Here is a 21,905-nt window from a genome sequence, read left to right on the forward strand (position 1 = left end):
TTCCATAGCAGCCTCTGCGCCTGACCCCCAGCCCTTGCCCATGCCACCTGCCCAGTCAGAATTCCAGATCAGGCCAGTGGGGCTCTGCTGATGAAAACAGCATTACCTGGAAGCCTGGGACTTCAGTGTTTCTTCCCGCAGCAAGTGCTGAGGAAGCCGCTGCTTTCCCTGGCACCCCCTTGCTGAATAGCTTCCCTTCTGCAGAGGGCTGGGGTCCCCACTTCATCAGGCCTCAGCTCTCCCATCGGCTCACCCCTCCTTCTTCACACCACTCCACCCCTCTGTCCAAGACAGACTCTCACACCTGGGCGCCCTGCCCCTTCTGAGAGCCGGCATCTCCTTCCTCAGCACCTGTTTTCCAGTGGATTCATTTCAGCACCCACAAATGTCCAGTCGCTGATGTCCTAAACCTACTTTTATGATCCTGCATTTCCTCAACTCACTGCTCCTTCTCTTCCCTGTCACTATCACGTTTCTTAAAAGAATAGTCTCCACTCCTCTCTCCCAGGATTTCTTAATCCACTAAAAACTACTGTCAGCCCCCAACACTTCCCTAAAACTTCTCTCAGTGGGGTCACCGAGGTCCCATTTGCACATCTGGTGCATGCTTCATAGCCTGTGTTTTTACTAAACTTCTAGTCATTTCCCTTTGCAGTGCTCCCTCCCGTCTGAAACATTTTTCTTCCCTTGGAAATCCCTTCCTTTCCCTTCCCCTCCCCTCCCCTCCCCTTCTCTTCTCCTTCCTTCCTTCCTTCCTTTCCTTCCTTTTCTTTCTTTGAGACAGGCGCTCACTCTTTTGCCCAGGCTGGAGTGTAGTGGTGCAGTCATGGCTTACTGCAGCCTTGACTTCTCTGGCTCCCATCTCAGCCTCCCGAGTAGTTGGGACCACAGGTGTGCACTACCATGCCTAGCTAATTAAAACCTTTTTTTTTTTTTTTTTTTGTGGAGACGGGGTCCCACTATGTTGCCCAGGCTGGTCTTGAACTCCTTGGCCCAAGCAATTCTCTTGCCTTGGCCTCCCAAAGTGCTGGGATTACAGGCATAAGTCACTGAGCCTGGCCTGGTTTCTTTCACTTGGCATATATGCTTTGGAGATTTATCCATATTGTTGCATGCATCAGTAGTTGGTTCCTTTTTATTGATGACTATGGATTCAACATTGATATTTTATTACTCAAATAAAAAATAATTTTCATATAATACAAAAGAATGTAGATCAAAATGTGAAAGTCCCACTTTACCTATCTCCTTATTCCCCATTACAGAGATAATCAGTATGAAAATCCCGGCCGGGCACAGTGGTTCACGCCTGTAATTCCAGCACGTTGGGAGGCCGAGGCAGGCAGATCACCTGAGGTCAGGAGTTCGAGACCAGCCTGACCAATATGATGAAACCCCGTTTCTACTAAAAATACAAAAATTAGCCAGGCATAGTGGCATGTGCCTGTAATCCCAGCTTCTCAAGAGGCTGAGACAGAATTGCTTGAACCCGTGAGGCAGAGGTTGCAGTGAGCCTAGATTGCGCTATCGCACTCCAACTTGGGCAACAGGAGCGAAACTCGGTCTCAAAAAAAGAAAAAAAGAGAAAATCCCATTACTTTCTGGTTCTCTCTCTACGCATTTGCACCTGCGCATATGTACACGTTGTAAAACTTTGTGAATGAGACTGCTGTAGTTATTGTTCTGCCTCCCTTTTTACACTTAACAAATACAAGTATTTGTGTAAAAAGTCTGACAGACTGTATTTCCCAGAAATGTCCACAACAATATCTCCCACTTCATATGCTCTTTGGAACTAGTAACTGCTTCAAATAATGCACTGTGGGAGACATCATTCTAGATCATAAAAGGTCATGCAACTTCCATCTGGTCTTCACAGAACACCTGCTCTCTGGCAGCTCCCTCTTGGAGAGCTATCTTTTGGAATCCAGTCACCATGCTATGAGAAGCCTGTCACATAGAAAGACTACACGTAAGTAACCTTTAGAAAGCCCTGGTCTTCAAGTCACCTTAAGTCAGATGCTAATGACTCCCAAGCCTCTGTCATTTGAGTTGCTTCACTTCCCAAGCATTTGGATTTTCTCAGATTAGGGCCCAGACATGTGGGATGGAGGTAATCTATTTCCACTGTGCCCTACCTGAATTATTGAACCACAGAATCTGTGAGCATAATAACATGGTTATTGTTTTATGCTACTGAACTTTAGCATATGGCAACATATAACTGAAATTAGTTCTTCGGATTGGAATTGCTGAATCAAAAATGTTCATTTTGGCCAGGCATGGTGGCTCACACCTATAATCCTAGCACTTTGGGAGGCTGAGGCGGGTGGAATGCCTGAGCCTGGGCAACATGGTGAAACCCTATTAGCTGGGCGTGCTGGCGGACGCCTGTAGTCTCAGCTACTTGGGAGGCTGAGGCACGAGAATAGCTTGAACCCAGGAGGCGGAGGCTGCAGTGAGCCGAGATTGTCCCACTGTGCTCCAGTCTGGGCAACAGAGCGAGACTCTGTCTCCAAAAAACAAAAAAAAATTTTTTTCATTTAAAATTCTGACCCAATGCCAATTGCTTCTCATCAATCATTGATTCAAAAATAAATAAGAAATCTGGCTAGGCATGGTGGCTCATGTCTGTAACCCCAACTTTGGGAGGCTGAGGTGGGCTGATCACCTGAGGTCAGGAATTTGAGACCAGCCTGGCCAACATGGCGAAACCCTGTCTTTACTAAAAATACAACAAATTAGACAGGCGTGGTGGCACACACCTGTAATCCCAGCTACTCGGGAGGCTGAGCACAAGAATTGCTTGAACCCAGGAGGTGTAGGTTGCAGTGAGCCGAGACTGCACTACTGCACTGCAGCCTGGGTGACACAGTAAGACTTCGTCTCAAAAAAAAAAAAAAAAAAAAAAAACGCTGGATACGGTGGCTTATGCCTGTAGTCCCAGCACTTTGGAAGGCCAAGACGGGTAGATCACCTGAGGTCAAGAGTTCTACTAAAAAATACAAAAATTAGAATGGTGTCATTGCACATGCCTGTAATCCCAGCTACCTGGGAGGCTGAGGCAGGAGAATTGCTTGAACCTGGGAGGCAGCAGTGAGCCAAGGCTGCGCCAGTGCACTCCATCTTGGGCAACAGAGCAAGATGCCACCTCAAAAAAATAAGTAAAATAAAAATAAAAAATAAATAGAAAATCTGAATAGACCTATACCAAGAAATTGNCCCCAGCACTTTGGAAGGCCAAGACGGGTAGATCACCTGAGGTCAAGAGTTCTACTAAAAAATACAAAATTAGAATGGTGTCATTGCACATGCCTGTAATCCCAGCTACCTGGGAGGCTGAGGCAGGAGAATTGCTTGAACCTGGGAGGCAGCAGTGAGCCAAGGCTGCGCCAGTGCACTCCATCTTGGGCAACAGAGCAAGATGCCACCTCAAAAAAATAAGTAAAATAAAAATAAAAAATAAATAGAAAATCTGAATAGACCTATACCAAGAAATTGAATTTGTAATACAAAAATTTTGCACAAAGAAAAACTCAGGTCTAGATGCCTTCTCTGGTGAATTCTCTGGTCAAAGCCCTAATCTCCACAGTCTAGAGCTACATGCTACAGAGCACACAGCTCTTCCTTGTGCTGACACCAGACCAACACAGAGGGAGCTGGGGCAGGCAGCGACAGGCCCGTGAGCGTAGACCACGGCATCTGAGACTGTCAGTGCGTGAGGAATTAAGGAAGCAAATATAGTATCAAAATATCAAAAGTGCATCAGATAAAAAACAAGAACATTGTAACAAATAGCCCCGTGGTGGGCATTTCTAGAGGGCTCTTGGCAAGCCTGGCAGCCAGGGAAGGTTCTTCAGCCTGTACAGAGGCCTTTCCGCGCAGCAGCTCTCAACATCCTCAACATTAAAGCGTGTTTTTTTTTTTTACTCTATTGCCCAGGCTGAGTGCAGCAGTGTGATGATGACTCACTGCAATCTTGATTTGCAGGGCTCAAGTGATCCTCCCACCTCAGCCTCCCAAGAAGCTGGGACCACGGGTGCATGCCACCATGCCCCACTACTTTTTTGTAGAGACATGGTCTCAGTCTCACTATGTTGCCCAGGTTGGTCTCCAACTCCTGAGCTCAAGCCATCTTCCTGCCTCGGCCTCACAAAGTGTTGGGATTATAGGCGTGAGCCATCACTCTAGCCAACATTAAAGCTTTTTTTCCCTCCCGTTAAAAACTCAGGGACTGGGCCAGGCACGGTTGCTTACACCTGTAATGTGGAACACCTGGTTGGCCAGCCCAGTGCCCTTGGCCCTGTCATGGGCGCAGGCGCAGGCATAACTTAAGCTTGGGGTGGCTGGCTTGGCCTTGGGGGCAGCTTTGGTGGGGTCACATCAGGTCTGTGTGATCCAGCTTGAGCAGCTCCAGCCACTGGGTCAGTGCCAGCTTCTGCAGGATGACCATGCGCAGCAGAGAGTTCAGTGCCTTCTCATCCTCTGCAGCTGACAGCTGCTGCTGCGTCTCATCCAGCTGCAATGTACTCGTTTCTCCTGGTGGCAAACATGGCACACAGTGAGGAGAAGGTGGCCACGTCCTCCTCAGAGGTGAGCACCTGGAGCTCATTGCACAGCTTCCTCCTGGTCTTGGTAACCATGGTCTTCTCCTTCTCATTCTTGCCCTTCAGCTTGGTGAGGGCCACCTTGGCTGCCTGCTGGCTGGCCTGCAGCACAGTGCGCAGCCTGGTGAGCTGCTCCCGCTTGGTGCTGAGCAGCGACTGCAACCTGAGGATCTCTTCCATGACAGCCTCCTTGAACTTGTCCATGGTTGGGCCCAGCTCTTGCGAGGTGATGCGCCACCACAACAGCTCCATTATGTGGTTCACAGCTGCCTGCAGGTGCTTGATCTGGTGGCAGATGATACCAGTCAGGTGGTAGATATCCATGGGCTCCCAGCATGGGTCACCCAGGGGCAATGGCAGCGAGGAGCTACGTGAGGGGCTGATGTCCCTGGTCCCACTGCGTGCTTGGCCTGCCTCTGCAGCCAGCAGCCCCTTGGGTAGGAGGATGGAGGAGTTGCCCGCAGGGCTGGTGCAGCTGGCCCCGCCCTGGCCCTCAGGTAGTAGTCCCCCGTGACAGAGCTGGGCCTCCAGTTGTTTCACATGCACACATGATGGTAGAGGTGGGCCAGCTCCTCACTGAAGATCACCAGCTCATCCTGGGCCACACTCAGGCTGGCCCTGCATCTCACCAGCAATGTCGCTCACCTTCAGCAAATTCACCAGCTGGTCCAGTGCTGGCCTGATCTTGGCTCACTACAACCTCTTACTCCCTGGTTCAAGTGATTCTCCTGCCTCAGCCTCCCTAAGCCACTGGGATTACAGGCATGTGCCAGCACGCCTGGCCAATTTTTGTATTTTTAGTAGAGGTAGGGTTTCACCATATTGGTCAGGCTGGTCTTGAACTCCTGACCTTAGTTGATCTACCCTCCTCAGCCTCCCAAAGTGCTGGGATTACAGGCGTGAGTCACTGCAACTGGCTTTTTAAACCATTTTTTAAGATCCTGCTTGTGCTCTATTCTGTATCTATTTACTTTTTTCCACTCATGTATATAGCAATTTTTGAATGTTTTAAGACTTGTTTTGTTGTTGTTGTTGTTGTTGTTGTTGTTGTTTTTGAGATGGAGTCTTGCTCTGTCTCCCAGGCTGGAGTGCAGTGGTGCAATCTTGGCTCACTGCAAGCTCCACCTCCCGGGTTCACTCCATTCTTCTGCCTCAGCCTCCTGAGTAGCTGGGACTACAGGCGCCCACTACCATGCCTGGCTAATTTTTTGTATTTTTTGTAGAGACGGGGTTTCCCCATGTTAGCTAGGATGGTCTCAATCTCCTGACCTCATGATCCACCCGCCTCAGCCTCCCAAAGTATTGGGATTAGAGGCGTGAGCCACTGTGCCCGGCCTAAAATTTGTTTTGTTACCTAACATATGGTCTATCTTTGAGAATGATCCATGTGTCGAGTAGAAGAATGTGTATTCTGCAGCTATTGGATAAAATGTTCTGTGAATATCTATTAGGTCTGTTTGGTTTATAGTACAGATTAAGTCTGACATTTCTTTGTTAATTTTTTGTCCGGATGATCTGTCCAATGCTGAAAGTGAGGTGTTAAAGCCTCTAGCTATTATTGTATTGGGGTTTATTTCTCTCTTCAACTCTAATAATATTGGCTTTATGTGTCTGGATGCCCCAGTTGGGTGCATATATATTTACAATTGTTAAACACTCTTGTTGAATTGACCCCTTTATCACTATATAATCACTTTCTTTGTCTCTTTTTATAGTTTTTGTCTTAAAATCTATGTTGTTTGGCCAGGCGTGATGGTTCATGCCTGTAATCCCAGCACTTTGGGAGGCTGAGGTGGGCGGATCATTTGAGGTCAGGAGTTTGAGACCAGTCAGGCTAACATGGTGAAACCCTGTCTCTACTAAAAATACAAAATTTAGCTGGGTGTGGTGGTGCGTGCCTATAATCGCAGCTACTCAGGAGGCTGAGGCATGAGAATCACTTGAACCTGGGAGGCGGAGGTTTCAGTGAGCTGAGATTGCACCACTGCCCTCCAGCCTGGGCGACAGAGCAAGACTGTCTCAAAAAAAGAACCTATGCTGTCTGGCCGGGTGAAGTGGCTCATCTCTGTAATCCCAACACTTTGGGAGGCTGAGGTGGGCAGATCACTTGAGATCAGGAGTTGGAGACCAGCCTGGCCAACATGGCGAAACCCCATCTCTACTAAAAATACAAAAGTTAGCCAGGCGTGGTGGCGGACACCTGTAGTCCCAGCTGCTGAGGAAGCTGAGGTGGGAGAATCGTTTGAACTCGGGAGGCAGAGGTTGCAGTGAGCCAAGATAATGCCACTGCACTCCAGCCTGGATGACAGAGTAAGACTCTGTCTAAAAAAAAAACCTCTATGTTGTCTGGTATAAGTATAGCTACTCTTGCTCTTTTTTGATTTCCATTTGCATAGAATATCTTTTCCATCTCTTTATTTCCTGTCTATAAGTGTCTTTATAGGTGAAGTGTGTCTCTTGTAGTAATAGATCACTGGGTCTTATTTCTAATCCATTCGGCCACTCTGTGTCTTTTGATTGGAGAGTTTAGTCTATTTACATTCAGTGTTGTTATTAATAATATGGACTTACTCCTGCCATTCTTTATTTGTTTTCTGGTTGTTTTGTGGTCTTCTCTCCCTTCCTGTTTTCCTTTCAGTGAAGGTAATTTTTCTCTGGTGGTATGTATTAATTTTTTGCTTTTTATTTTTTGTGTATCTGTTGTATGCTTTTAGATTTGAGGTTACCATGAGACTTGCAAATAATATCTTATAACACTTTATTTTAAACTAATGACAACTTAACACTTTGCATAAACTAAAAAACAAGCAAAAAGAAAGTTAATATAAACTCTAACTTTGTCTCCCCACTTTTAAACTTTTTGTTGTTTTTGTTTGTATATTATTGTACTGTCTGTGTCTTTAAAAGTTGTTGTAGTTATTATTTTTGATTAGTTAATCTTTCCATCTTTCTACTTAAGATATGACTAGCTTATACATCATAATCACTGTGTTATAATATTCTGTGTTTCTGTGCTTCTTTGTACTTACTATTATCAGAGAGTTTTTGTACCTTCAGATGATTTTGTATTGTTCATTAATGTTCTTTTCTTTGAAACTGAAGAACTCTCTTTAGCATTTCTTGTAGCACAGGTCTGGTGTTGATGAAATCCCTCAGCTTTTGTTTGGGAAAGTCTTTATTTCTCCTTCATGTTTGAAGGATATTTTCACCAGACACACTATGCTAGTATTACAGACATTTTTTTCTCCTTCTGCACTTTAGATATGTCAAGCCAGTCTCTCTTGCCCTGTAAGGTTTCCACTGAAAAGTTTGCTGCCAAATGTATTGGAGCTCCATTCTATGTTATTTGTTTCTTTTCTCTTGCTGCTTTTAGGATCCTTTCTTTATCCTTGGTCTTTGGAAATTGACTGTTACATGCCTTGAAGTAGTGGCCGGGCACGGTGGCTCATGCCTGTAATCCCAGCACTTTGGGAGGCTGAGGCGGGCAGATCACAAGGTCAGGAGATTGAGACCATCCTGGCTAACATGGTGAAACCCCGTCTCTACTAAAAAGAATACAAAAAATTAGCCAGGTGTCAGCGGGTGCCTGTAGTCCCAGCTACTTGGGAGGCTGAGGCAGGAGAATGGCATGAACCCAGGAGATGGAGCTTGCAGTGAGCCGAGATTGCGCCACTGCACTCCAGCCTGGGGGACAAAGCGAGACTCTGTTTCAAAAAAAAAAAAAAAAAAAAAAATGCCTTTAAGTAGTCTATGGGTTAAATCTGCTTGGTGTTCTATAACTTTCTTGTACTTGAATATTTATATCTTTTTCTAGGTTTGGGAAGTTCTCTCTTATTATCCCTTCGAATAAACGTTCTACCTCTGTCTCTAACCTCTTTAAGGCCAGTAACTTAGATTTGCCTTTTTTTTTTTTTTGAGATGGAGTCTTGCTCTGTCACCCAGGCTGGAGTGCATGGCACAATCTTGGCTCACTGCAACCTCCACCTCCCAGGTTCAAGCGATTCTTCTGCCTCAGTCCCAAGTAGTTGGGACTACAGGTGTGTGCCACCATGCCTGGTTAATTTTTCTATTTTTGGTAGAGACAGGGTTTCACCATGTTGGCCAGGCTGGTCTTGAACTCCTGACCTCAGGTGATCCACCTGCCTCAGCCTCCCAAAGTGCTGGGATTATACGTGTGAGCCACCGTGCCCGGCCAGATTGGCCCTTTTGAGATTCTATTCTTTCCTTTTTTTTTTTTTTTTTTTAAGATGGAGTCTCGCTGTCACCCAGGCTGGAGTGCAATGGCGCAATCTCAGCCCACTGCAACCTCTGCCTCCTGGGTTGAAGCGATTCTCCTGCCTTAGCCTCCTGAGTAGCTGGGACTACTAGCTCTCACAGGTATGCTTCATTCTGTTTCATTTTTCTTATGTCTTCCCTGTGTGACTTCAAATAACCTGTCCTCAAGCTCACCAATTCTTTCTTCTGTTAATCAATTTTGCTATTAAAAGACTCTGATGCATTCTTCAGTTTGTCTGTTGCATTTTTTAAGTCTAGAATTTCTGCTTGATTATTTTTAATTATTTCAATCTTGGATAAGTGCAGTGGCTCATGCCTGTAATCCTGGCACCTGGGAGGCTGAGGTGGGCAGATTCCTTGAGCTCAGGAGTTCAACAACAGCCTGGACAACATGGAGAAATCTCGTCTCTACAAAAAATACCAAAAAATCAGCTGGGCATGGTGGCATGTGCCTGCAGTCCCAGCTACTCAGGGGACTGAGCTGGGAGCATCGCTTCAGCCCAGGACATTGAGGCTGCAGTAAGCCAAGATCGTGCCACCGCATGCCAGCCTGAGTGACAAAGTGAGACCCTGTCTCAAAAAAATAATAGTTATTGGGCCAGGTGCAGTGACTCACGCCTGTAATCCCAGCACTTTGGGAGGCCGAGGCGGGTGGATCACCTGAGGTTGGGATTTTGAGACCAGCCTGACCAACATGGAGAAACCCTGTCTCCACTAAAAATACAAAATTAGCCGGGTGTGATGGTCCATGCCTGTGATCCCAGCTACTCAGGAGGCTGAGGCAGGAGAATCGCTTGAACCTGGGAGGTGGAGGTTGCCGTGAGCCGAGATTGCACCACTGCACTCCAGCCTAGGCAATAAGAGCGAAACTCTGTCTCAAAAACAAAACAAAACAAAACAAATTTTAAAAAAGTTATTATTTCAATGCCTTTTAAAAATTTCTCTGAAGGATTCTGAAATCCTGTTCTGTGTTATCTTGAATTTCTTTGAGTTTCCTCAAAACAGCTATATCGAATTATTTGCCTGAAAGATCACATGTCTCTGTCCCTCTAGCATCGATCCCTGGTGCCTTATTTAGTTCATTTGGTGAGGTCATGCATTCCTGGATGATCTTGATGCTTGTGGGTGGTTGTTGGTGTCTGGGCATTGAAGAGTTATGTATTTTTAAAATTATTTTTTATTTTTTGTTCATAGTTAGGTATTGATTGAGTGTAGTGGCTCATGCCACTACAGCACTTGGGAGGCCAAGGTGGTGTATTGCTAAGCCCAAGAGTTTGAGACCTGCCTGGGCAATGTGGTGAAGCCCCATCTCTAGTAAAAATACAGAAAACTAGCCAGGCACGGTGGTGTGCTCTTGTAGCCCCAACTGCTCAGGAGGTTGAGGTGGGAGGATCACCTGAGCCTGGGAGATTGAGGCTGCGGTGAGCCGTGACTGTGCCACTGCACTCCAGCACTCCAACCCTGGTAACAGAGTGAGACCCTGTCTCAAAAAATAAAAAAAAAAAAAAAAAAAAGAGAAGAGATAAGAAAAAAAGAGTTAGGTGTATATTGCAGTCTGAAATTATTTGTATCTGTCCTTCCTGGGAAGGCTCTCCAGGTATTTGAAGTGACTTGGGTGTTATGCTCTAAGTTTTTGGTCACTGTAACTATATCTGCATCTTGGTAACCCAAGCCCAATAACACTGCTGTTCTTGCAGACTTGTAGACGTACTGCCTTGGTGGCCTTGGATAAGATCTGGAAGAATTCTCACAGAGACTCCCGTTCTTTTCCCTTACTTTCTCCCAGACAAATGGAGTCTCTCTGTCTGTGCTGAGTTGCCTGGAGCTGGGGGAGGGGTGACACAATCACCCTTGTGGCCATTATCACTATTGGGACTGTGCTGGGTCAGACCTGAAACCAGCATTGCACTGGGTCTCAGCCAAGGCCAGCTGTACCCACTACCACCTATCACCTATGTTCACTCAAGGCCTTAGAGCTCTACAATCAGCAGATGATAAAGCCAGTCCGTCCTTCCCTTTAGGGAGGCAAGCTCCCTTGGGCCCCAGGCAGGTCCAGAGATGCTGTCCAGAAGCCAGGGTCTGGAGTCAGAAACCTTAGAAATCTACCTGGTGCTCTATTCTGCTGTGGCTAAGCTGGCACCAAAACCACAAGACAAAGTCCTTCCCTCTCTTCCTTCCCCTTTCCCTGGGCAGAGGAGTCTCTTCCCATGTCCACCACTACCACCAAAGGTGAAGGGGGCTGGCCCCTCCACACCTGTGGGTATTTCTTGTCAGGTGGGAAGAGAGACTGAGAAAAGAAATAAGACACAGAGACAAAGTATAGAGAAAGAACAGTGGGCCCAGGGGACTGGCGCTCAGCATACGGAGGATCTGCACCAGTCCCGGCCTCTGAGTTCCCTCAATATTTATTGGTTACTATTTTCACTATCTTGGCAAGGGGAATGCAGCAGGAGAACAGGGTGATAGTGGGGAGAAGATCAGCAGGAAAACATGCGAGCAAAGGAATCTGTGTCACAAATAAGTTCAAGGAAAGGTACTATGCCCGGATGTGCACATAGGCCAGATTTATGCTTCTCTCCACCCAAACATCTCAGTTTAGCAAAGAGTAACAGAGCAGCGTTGCCGCCAGCATATCTTGCCTCCAGCCACAGGGCTGTTTTCTCCTATCTCAGAATAGAACAAATGTACGATTGGGTTTTACACTGAGACATTTGTTCCCAGGGACATGCAGGAGACGGAGGCCTTCCTCTTGTCTCAACCGCAAGAGGCCTTCCTCTTTTATTAATCCTCCTCAGCACAGACCCTTTTTGGGTGTTGGCTAGGGGGCAGTCAGGTCTTTCCCTTCCCATGAGGCCATATCTCAGGCTGTCTCAGTGGGGAGAAACCTTGGACAATACCCAGCTTTCTTGTGCAGAGGTCCCTGTGGCTTTCTGCAGTGCATTGTGCCCCTGGTTAATCGAGAATGGAGAATGGCGATGACTTTTACCCAGCATACTGCCTGTAAACATATTGTTAACAAGGCACGTCCTGCACAGCCCTAGATCCCTTAAACCTTGATTCCATATAGCACATATTTCTGTGAGCACAGGGTTGGGGCTAAAGTTACAGATTAACAGCATCTCAAGGCAAAACAATTTTTCTTAGTGCAGATCAAAATGGAGTTTCTTATGTCTTCCTTTTCCACATAGACACAGTAAGAGTCTGATCTCTCTTTTCCCTACACAAAGGCCCACGGGGAGCACTGCCAGTGTACCACCAATGCTTACTTAAGGCTCAAGGGCTCTTCAGTCAGCTTTTGGTGAATGTTACCAGGCTTGGGACTCACCCTTCAGGGTAGTGGGCTCCCCCCGTCTCAGGGTAGGTCTAGAAATGCCATCCAAGAGCTAAGTCCTGGAACTGGGAACCCCAATAACTCACTTGCTACTCTTCCCCACTGTGCCCAAGCTGGTACCTAATTTGCAACACAAAGTTCCCTTGATTTTTCCCTCTGTATTGCTCAAGCAAGCGGCTCCTCACAGTCACTACAGCTGTGAATATGCTGGGTCACACCTGAAGTCTGTCTCAGCGTCTCACCCAAGGCTCACGGCAGGTATTACCTGACTACCACTGCTGATTATTTAGGGTCTAAGGGCTCTTCAGTCAGCAGGTGATAATTCCTGTGAGAACTGGGTTCTTCCCTTCAAGGCAATAGGTTTCCTTCAGGCTCAGGGTGTGTCTAGTAATGTCATCCAGGAGCTAGGGCCTGGTATGGGGACTTCATGGTTCTGCCTGGTGCCCTACCTTACTGTGGCTGAGCTGGTATCCAAGCTGCAAAACAAAGTGCTCTTTACTCTTCCCTTTCCTCTCCTCAAGTGGAAGGAGGGAGTCTCTTCTGGAGCTGTGAGCTGCACTACCTGGTGTTAGGGGAGAGATGAGGCAAGCACTCTTTTGGCTGCCCTGGCTGGTATCCCACTGGGTTGCATGCCCCCCAAGTCCACTGGCCCTGAACCCAGCACAGCACTAGAACTTGCCTAGGAGCTGCAGTCCTTGTGGCCAAGATAGGCTTTCCAGTTTATTTTGGACCCCAGAGTACTGTAGCCCATGGTGGTGAGGCTGACTGAAACTCAAGTTCAAGTTCTGACTGTTGGGATGGGCAATTCCCCTCTGGCTAGGGCTGTTCTTTTTTTTTTTTTTTTTTTTTTTAGAGGCGGAGTCTCGCTCTGTCACCCACGCAGGAGTGCAATGATGTGATCACAGCTCACTGCAACCTCCACCTCCTGGGTTCAAGCGATTCTCCTGCCTCAGCCTCCTGAGTAGCTGGGACTACAGGTGTCCACCACCACGCCCAGCTAATTTTTGTATTTTTAGTAGAAACACGGTTTCACCATGTTGGCCAGGCTGGTCTCGAACTACTGACCTCAGGCAATCCACCTGCCCCGTCCTCCCAAAGTGCTGGGATTATAGGTGTGAGCCACCATGCCTGGCTGACTAGGGCTGTTCTAAATGCTTTCTCTATGGGCATTGGCTATTTTGCCCGGTGTTGGCATCACTGAGTTCCAATATAAAGTCCCACAAACTCTGTACCCTCTCTCCCCCAAGTTCACAGATTATCTCTCCACACCCTGGGCCAGTGGCATGTGGCCACTGTTGGGGAATGGGGGTGGGGTGGTGTCAGCATTTCAAGACTGTCTTTCCTTTTCTCTTCATTGCCTCTTCCAGCAATAATTTGAAGTTAAAACCAGATACTATGATCACTCACCTGATTTTTGGTTCTTAGGAAGGTGCTTTTTTGTGTAGATAGTGGTCAAATTTGGTGTTCCTGCAGGGAGGATGATCAGTGGAGCCTTCTATTTAGCTATCTTACTCTGTCTCCTTCCTCTGTTTAATACATTTTTGCTATTTGTTTTTTATACATATTTCTTGCTTCATTATGTCTTCTTTTACATTATTTTTTAGGGTGCCATTTTAGTTCTGTAATTTTTTGAATGATTGAATGATTTTCTTAGCAGTTGTCATAGTATTACCTTTAGCATCTTAATTTATAACAATATAGTATATATGAAATAATGCTAGCCTAATCTCAATAGTATGCAAAAACTTCTTATATAGCTCTGCTCCCTTCCTGCTTCTTTGTGCTATTATTGTCACACAAATTACATCTTTACAAATTATAAGCCCATCAAAACTGTTTTCTTTTTTCTTTTTTTTCTTTTTTTTGAGACGGAGTCTTGCTCTGTCGCCCAGGCTGGAGTGCAGTGGCCGGATCTCAGCTCACTGCAAGCTCCGCCTCCCGGGTTCAGGCCATTCTCCTGCCTCAGCCTCCCGAGTAGCTGGGACTACAGGCGCCCGCCACCTCACCCGGCTAGTTTTTTTGTATTTTTTAGTAGAGATGAGGTTTCACCGTGTTAGCCAGGATGGTCTCAATCTCCTGACCTCATGATCCGCCCGTCTCGGCCTCCCAAGGTGCTGGGATTACAGGTTTGAGCCACTGCGCCCGGCAAAACTGTTTTCAAATTTAATTGGCTTATGTATTATCTTTTTAATCAGATAAAAGAAATAATTATGAACAAAAAATAATTCCTCATGTAAATTTGAGTTACTGTCTACTGGATTTGAGTTGTATCCTTTTGTTTCAGCCTGGAAGACTCTCTTCTGTATTTGCTATAGTTTGAATGTGTTCACCCCAAGTTCAGATGTTGTAGTCTTGACTACTGGGGTGATGGTATTAAGAACTGGGACTGGCCGGGCGCGGTGGCTCACACCTGTAATCCCAGCACTTTGGGAGGCCGAGGCGGGCAGATCATGAGGTCAGGAGATCAGGACCATCCTGGTTAACACGGTGAAACTCTGTCTCCACAAAAAATACAAAAATTAGCCAGGCGTGGTGGCAGGTGCCTGTAGTCCCAGCTAGTCGGGAGATTGAGGCAGGAGAATGGCGTGAACCCGGGAAGTGGAGTTTGCAGTGTGCTGAGATCGCACCACTGCACTCCAGCCTGGGTTACAGAGTAAGACTCCGTCTCAGGAAAAAAAAAAAAAAATATTTGGGACCTTTTGTGAATTGACTAAGTCACGAAGGTTCCACCCTCATATTTGGGATTAGTGTCTTATAAAAGAGGCTGAAAGAATGTGTTTACTTGTTCTGCCATTTGAGGACACATAGAAGGTGACTTCCATGAGGAATAGTCTCTCACTAGACATCAAATCTGCTGGTGACTTGATCTTGGACTTTCCAACCTCCAGAACTGTTAGCAATAAATTTCTGTTGTTTATACATTTATAGGTCTAAGATACTTTGTTATAGCATCATGAATGCACAAAGACAAAGATTGGTACCAGAAGTGGGGTGTTTCTATAACAAATATCTAAAAATGTGGGCCAAGTGTGGTGGCTCATGCCTGTAATCCCAGCAGTTTCGGAGGCTGAGGCAGGTGGATTGTTTGAGGTCAAGAGTTCAAGACCAGCCTGATCAACATGGTGAAACCCCATCTCTACTAAAAATACAAAAATTAGCTGGGCTTGGTGGAGGGTTCCTGTAGTCCCAGCTACTAGGGTGGCTAAGGCAGGAGAATTGCTTGAACCCAGGAGGTGGAGGTTGCAGTGAGCCGAGATCACCCCACTGCACTCCAACCTGGGCAACAAAATGAGACTCCATTTCAAAAACAAAACAAAACAAAACAAAAAAACAAACAAATAAAAATGTGGATGTGGCTTTAGGATTGGGCAACGGGTAGAGGTTGGAAGAGTTTTAAAGTGCATGATAGAAAAAGGCTACCTTACTGGGAATGGAGTGCTAAGGACAATTCTAGTGAGGGCTCAGAAGAAGAGGAATGCCATGAGGAAATCCTCAGTCTTTCTAGAGATTACCTAAGTGGTACAAACATGGACAATAAAGGCTATTCTGATGAGGTGTCATACAGAAATGATGAACATCCTTTTGGAAACTGGAGGAAAGGCCATCCTTTTTATAAAGTGGCAAAGGGCTTGGCCGAATTGTTTTTTTTTCCTTGTTTTTTTGGAAAATAAAACTTTTTTTTTTTTTTTTTTTTTTGAGATAGTCTCACTCTGTCATCCAGGCTGGAGTGCTTGCCATGCTCAGCTAATTTTTGTGTTTTTTGTAGAGATGAAGTTTCACCATCTTGCCCAGGCTGGTCTCAAACTCCTGGGCTGAAGAGATCCACCTGTCTCAGCCTCTCAAAGTGCTGGGATTACATGTATGTGCCATTGCACCTGACCCAGGAGACAGACCTTATAAGTAATTAAATAGAATACTTGGCAGACAAAATATGTAAGCCAAGTGTTGAGGGTGCAGTATGGCTCTCTTGACTGCTTATAGTAAAATGTGAGAAGAGAGAAACAAAGATTTTTAAAGTTATATAATTTCCCTCTTTTTTTTTTTTTGAGACAGAGTCTCACTCTGTCGCCCAGGCTGGAGTGCAGTGGCACGATCTCGGCTCACTGCAAGCTCCACCTCCCGAGTTCACGTCATTCTCCTGCCTCAGCCTCCCGAGTAGCTGGGACTACAGGTGCCCACCACCACACCCAGGCTAATTTTTTGTATTTTTTGGTAGAGACAGGGTTTCACCATGTTAGCCAGAATGATCTTGATCTCTTGACCTTGTGATCCACCTGCCTTGGCCTCCCAAAGTGCTGGGATTACAGGCATGAGCCACTGCGCCCAGCACCCCCCCCTTTTTTTTTGAGACAGAGTCTTGCTGTTACCCAGGCTGGAGTACAGTGGCGGAATCATAACTGACTGCAGCCTCAAACTCCTGGGATCAAGCAGTCTTATAGCCTTGTCCTCCTGAGTATCTGGGACTACAGGTGCATACCACCATGCCTGGCTATTTTTTTAAGAAATGGGGTCTTGCTATGTTGTCCAGGATGGTCTTGAACTCCTGAACTCAAGCAATCTTCCCATCCTAGCTTCTCAAGTACCTGGGATTACAAGAGTGTACCATTTGTCCTAAAGATGGAATTTGTAATCAAAAAGGAAGCAGAAGTTAAATATTTAGGAAATTCTTAGCCTGGCCAAGTTATAAAGATGAAAAAGTATGTTTAGGAGACAACATCAAGGACATGGCCAAAGCAACCATGTGATAAGAAAATTAGTATGGCTTAGAGGAAGCCAGGTGCCTTTCATCAAAACAGTGGAAGATTGATCCTAGACATTTCAGTGGTCTTCAGGGGCTACCCTGCCCATCACAGGCCCAGAATGCCAGGGCCTTGAGGGCAGAACATTTCAAATGATGGTTTCCCCAAAGTCATATGTTGAAATCTTAACTGCCCATCACTAAATTGTGGGGCCTTTTGGGAAGTGATTAAGTCATGAGGATTTCACCCTCATGAATGGGATTAATGCCCTTACCTTGGAAGAGTCGTAAGTTAGCATTTTTGCCACTTCCACTATGTGAGAACATATAGGAAGTACCGTCCATAACAATGGACTCTCCGCGGAGACTGGATCTGCTGGCTGACATCTTGATCGTGGACTTGATTGTGTATAAAGTTACTAAGTCTAAGGCATTTTGTTATAGCAGCAGGAATGGACTAAGTATATGTTAGTGACAAATTTACAGTTTTTGTTTGAGTAGGAATGTCTTAATTATTTTCATGTTTGAAATACAGGTTTGCAGGATATAGAATTCCTTTTTTTTTTTTTTTTTTTTGAGACGGAGGCTTGCCCTGTTGCCCAGGCTGGAGAGCAGTGGCGCGATCTGGGCTCACTGCAAGCTCTGCCTCCCGGGTTCATGCCATTCTGCTGCCTCAGCCTCCCGAGTAGCTGGGACTACAGGCGCCCGCCACCATGCCTGGCTAATTTTTGTATTTTTTTTTTTTTAGTAGAGACAGGGTTTCACCATGTTAGCCAGGATGGTCTCAATCTCCTGACCTTGTGATCCGCCCGTCTCGGCCTCCCAAAGTGCTGGGATTACAGGCTGAGCCACTGCACCCGGCCTTGCAGGATATAGAATTCTTGTTTGGCATTCTGTTTCTTTCAGCATTTTGAATATGTCATCCCATTCATTGCTTTCTGGCCTCCATCGTTTCTGATGAAAAACCAGCTTTAAATATTATTGAGGATCCCTTGTACATGATGAGTCACTTCTCTATTGCTGCTTTCATGAGTTTCCCTTTGTGTTTGGTTTTTGACTTTTTGATTATAATGGAATATAGGTGTGGACCTCTTTGAGTTTATCCTGCTTGAGGTGATTTATCTTCTTAGGTGTGCACGTTAACGTTTTTCATCAAATTTAGAAAGTTTTAACTACTATTCCTTTTAGTATTCTCTCTGCCCATTTCTCTCTCTCCTTCTGAGACTTCAAATGTGCATGTTTGTGTCCTTAATGGTGTTCCACAGGTCTCTGAGACTCTCATCTTTCTTCGTTCTTTTATCTTTCTATTCATCAGACTGGATAATCTCAATTGATATAGCTTCTCTCATTCACCAGTTCTCTCTTCTGCCAGCTTAAAATCTGATATTGAGCCTCTCTAGTGAATTATTTTAGTTATTGCAATTTTCAACCTGGAATTCTTTTTTTTTTTTTTTTTTTTTTTTGAGATGGGGTCTTGCTCTTCTCGCCCAGGCTGGAGGGCACTGGCGTGATCTTGGCTCACTGCAACCTCCGCCTCCCAAGTTCGATTCTCCTGCCTCGGCCTCCTGAGTAACTGGGATTATAGGCATCTGCCACCACGCCTGGCTAATTTTTGTATTTTTAGTAGAGATGGGGTTTTACCATGTTGGCCAGGCTGGTCTCGAACTCCTGACCTCAGGTGATCTGCCCGCCTCGGCCTCCCAAAGTGCTAGAATTACAGGCATGAGCCACCACACCTGGCCTCAACCTGGAAATTTCTATTTGTTTTTTTGCAATTTCTCTCTCTTTAATGCTTATTCTATGTTTGGTGAAACATCATTATCTTTCTTTCAGTTATTTAGACTGTTTCTTTTAGTTATTGGAACATACTTGGAATAGCTGAGTTCAAATTTGTCTGGCTGGGCATGGTTAAATTTTGTATCTATCAGCTGGTCCTGAGGCTACACAAAATAAGATTCTTTTAGGGCAATCAGAGAAGCTCTCTGGTCTTATGAGCACGTCTTGAGTTGAAAGTTTAGAGACCTGAGCTTGTTATCTTCTTTCCATAGGTGCTCTTGTGTACTTGGATGCAACCATTCCACGTCCTTGTAGTCATCATTACTGCAATAATGGCCAAATGCAGCAACCACTTGATCCCCCAAAGCACTTAATTCATTGTGTCATTGATAATTTGATTAATTATGTGGTATTCCGCACCATGAATTCCTAGCATGCCACTTCCCACTGGCAAAAAACTCAGCAGTGCATTTAAGTTCAAACCAAACCCCAAATACCCTCTTTGAGAGTCTTTTTTATAGGACCAGTCCTGGTACCAATTCTTCCCAGTCTGGAAAGAGGAGAAACCTAATTATAAGAGGGAGATCTAATAGAAAGTATTTAAAAACATGCACTGGAGAACTGGAAAGGCCCAGAGGGCATACTGACATATTACAGAGGTACAAACTGCAAGATGCAGTAATCATCTCTATGGCCGGTGGTGAAAAAGGGAAAGTGTTAGGATTATTCAAATTTTAAGCTTGGAGAGAGTCCAAAGATGTGGAATTTAACTTAGGGAGGGGCCCTTTCTTGGCTGATACTGGAGCCTTGAACTCGGAATAAACCTCACAGAGCTGGGAATAGACTTTTTGTCTTTTTTGAGACAGAGTCTCACTCTGTCTCAAGGCTGGAGCGCAGTGGCACGATCTCGGCTCACTGTAACCTCCAACTCCCTGGTTCAAGCGATTCCCCTGTCTCAGCTTTTCGAGTAGCTGAGATTACAGGCACGTGCCACCATGCTCAGCTAATTTTTGTATTTTTAGTAGAGACAGGGTTTCACCATGTTGGCCAGGATGGTTGCTATCTCCTGACCTCGTGATCCGCCAGCCTTGGCCTCCCAAAGTGCTGAGATTACAGGCGTGAGCCACCATGCCCAGCCTACATGACCTCTCCTTTTAAGGGCACTAGAAGTGGCCCGTCCCAGTTTTTTTTTTTTTTTTTTTTTTTTTGAGATGGAGTTTTGCTGTCACCCAGGCTGGAGTGCAATGGTGCAATCTTAGCTCACTGCAACCTCTGCCTCCCAGGTTCAAGCGCTTCTCCTGCCTCAGCCTCCCAAGTAGCTGGGATTACAGGTGCCTGCCACCATGCCCGACTAATTTTTGTACTTTTTTTAGTTTTGCCATGTTGGCCAGGTTGGTCTCGAGCTCCTGACCTCAGGTGATCCACCTGCCTCGGCCTTCCAAAGTGCTGGGCATGAACCACCATCCCCAGCCTTTTTTTAAGAGACAAGGTCTTACTCTGTCACTCAGGTTGGAGTTCAGTAGTGTGATCATAGTTCACTGCAGCCTTGAATTCCTGGGCTTAAGCAATCCTCCCTCCTCAGCCTCCAAGTAGCTCACTTGGCTTTATTACTTGGGTCTCTGTTGCCCAAGCTGGTCTTGAACTCCTGGCTTCAGGCAACTCTTGCCTTGGCCTCCCAAAGTGCTGACTTTATTTTAATTTTTATTATTTATTTATTCTTTGAGACAGAGTTTTGCTTTTGTTGCCAAGGCTGGAGTGCAATGGCGAGATCTCGGCTCACCGCAACCTCTGCCTCCCGGGTTCAAGCGATTCTCCTGCCTCAGCCTCCTGAGTAGCTGGGATTACAGGTGTGTGCCACCACGCCCAGGTAATTTTGTGTTTTTAATAGAGACGGGGTTTCTCCATGTTGGTCAGGCTGGTCTCAAACTCCCGACCTCAGGTGATCTGCCCGCCTCGGCCTCCCAAAGTGCTAGGATTACAGGTGTGAGCCACCACGTCTGGCCATTATTTTTATTTTTAATACAGTGCTTTTTTACTCTTATCTGTCTGGTATCCCCAGTACGTTATCACCCTCTCCTCACCTTTTCCCAACTTTTGCAGATGGTGAAACTTCTGTTTTCTGCTGAATTTGTGCAGGGGAACTCACCTGCCAGCATAAGAGGAAGGGATGGCCTAAGACATTCAATAAACTTGTTTTCAGCTCCACTCTACTCACTCCCATTCTCAGAAGAAACTAGCATCCCTGACTCCCAAGACCTTGCTGAGTTTTGCAGTTCCAATCAACTTCTTGGGTTGTTGTTAGCAACCTGCGGCACCACAGGGGCTTGGCAGAACAGAGAAAGCTAAGACCAAGCTGGGCTGTTGGTCATATCTGCTTGCCTTCTTCTAACAGTTGGATATTTTTCACCTGCCATTAATTCTTCTCTCTTGTTCTTAGAAGTTGATAATATTTATACTGTTATTACAAAGGATTTTGTGAGATTGACTGAATACTTGACCAGTCATACAAAGCATGATTATCATTCACTACTGGGCTATGAGGATTTCAGCTACTATCTTGCTTCTCCTTTTTTAGTTGCTAAAGCAGGCATCATAATGATGGCTGCTGGAACTTAAATTACCTTCCACCAGTTCCTATCAGACATAAAAACTTGTATTTAGGGCTGGGCGCGGTGGCTCACACCTATATCCCAGCACTTTGGGAGGCCGAGGCGGGTGGATCACCTGAGGTTGGGAGTTCGAGACCAGCCTGACCAACATGGAGAAACCCCATCTCTACTAAAAATACAAACAAAATTAGCCGGGCATGGTGGCACATGCCTGTAATCCCAGCTACTCGGGAGGCTGAGGCAGGAGAATCGCTTGAACCCGGGAGGCGGAGGTTGCAGTGAGCCGAGATCGTGCCATTGCACTCCAGCCTGGGCAACGAGTGAAACTCAGTCTCAAAACAAAACAACAAAAACTCCTGTATTTAAGACTTTGGCACACTGCCCACAGCTCTTGGCTTTTCCATGCACCTATCCTTGGTGAACATAAAAAGTCACCATTCACTGAGCGAATACATGCCAGGTTAAGCACCTTTAAGTAGAACTTCTCAACTGCCCCATGTAGTTGAGACTGTCATTTTATCACTGGGTAAAATGATACTTTTTTTTTTTTTTTTTTTTTTTTTTTTTTT

General features: G+C 45.8%; 1 pseudogene; it reads right to left on the bottom strand.

Annotated features, from left to right (window-relative positions):
* Positions 1-4,156: 4,156 nt before the first annotated feature.
* Positions 4,157-21,905, bottom strand: part of LOC108531961 (protein bicaudal D homolog 2 pseudogene) — a 25,531-nt pseudogene continuing 7,782 nt past the window's right edge.

The sequence above is a fragment of the Rhinopithecus bieti genome, unplaced genomic scaffold, assembly GCF_001698545.2.
Source record: "Rhinopithecus bieti isolate Rb0 unplaced genomic scaffold, ASM169854v2 scaffold_980, whole genome shotgun sequence".
Classification (NCBI taxonomy): Eukaryota; Metazoa; Chordata; class Mammalia; order Primates; family Cercopithecidae; genus Rhinopithecus; species Rhinopithecus bieti.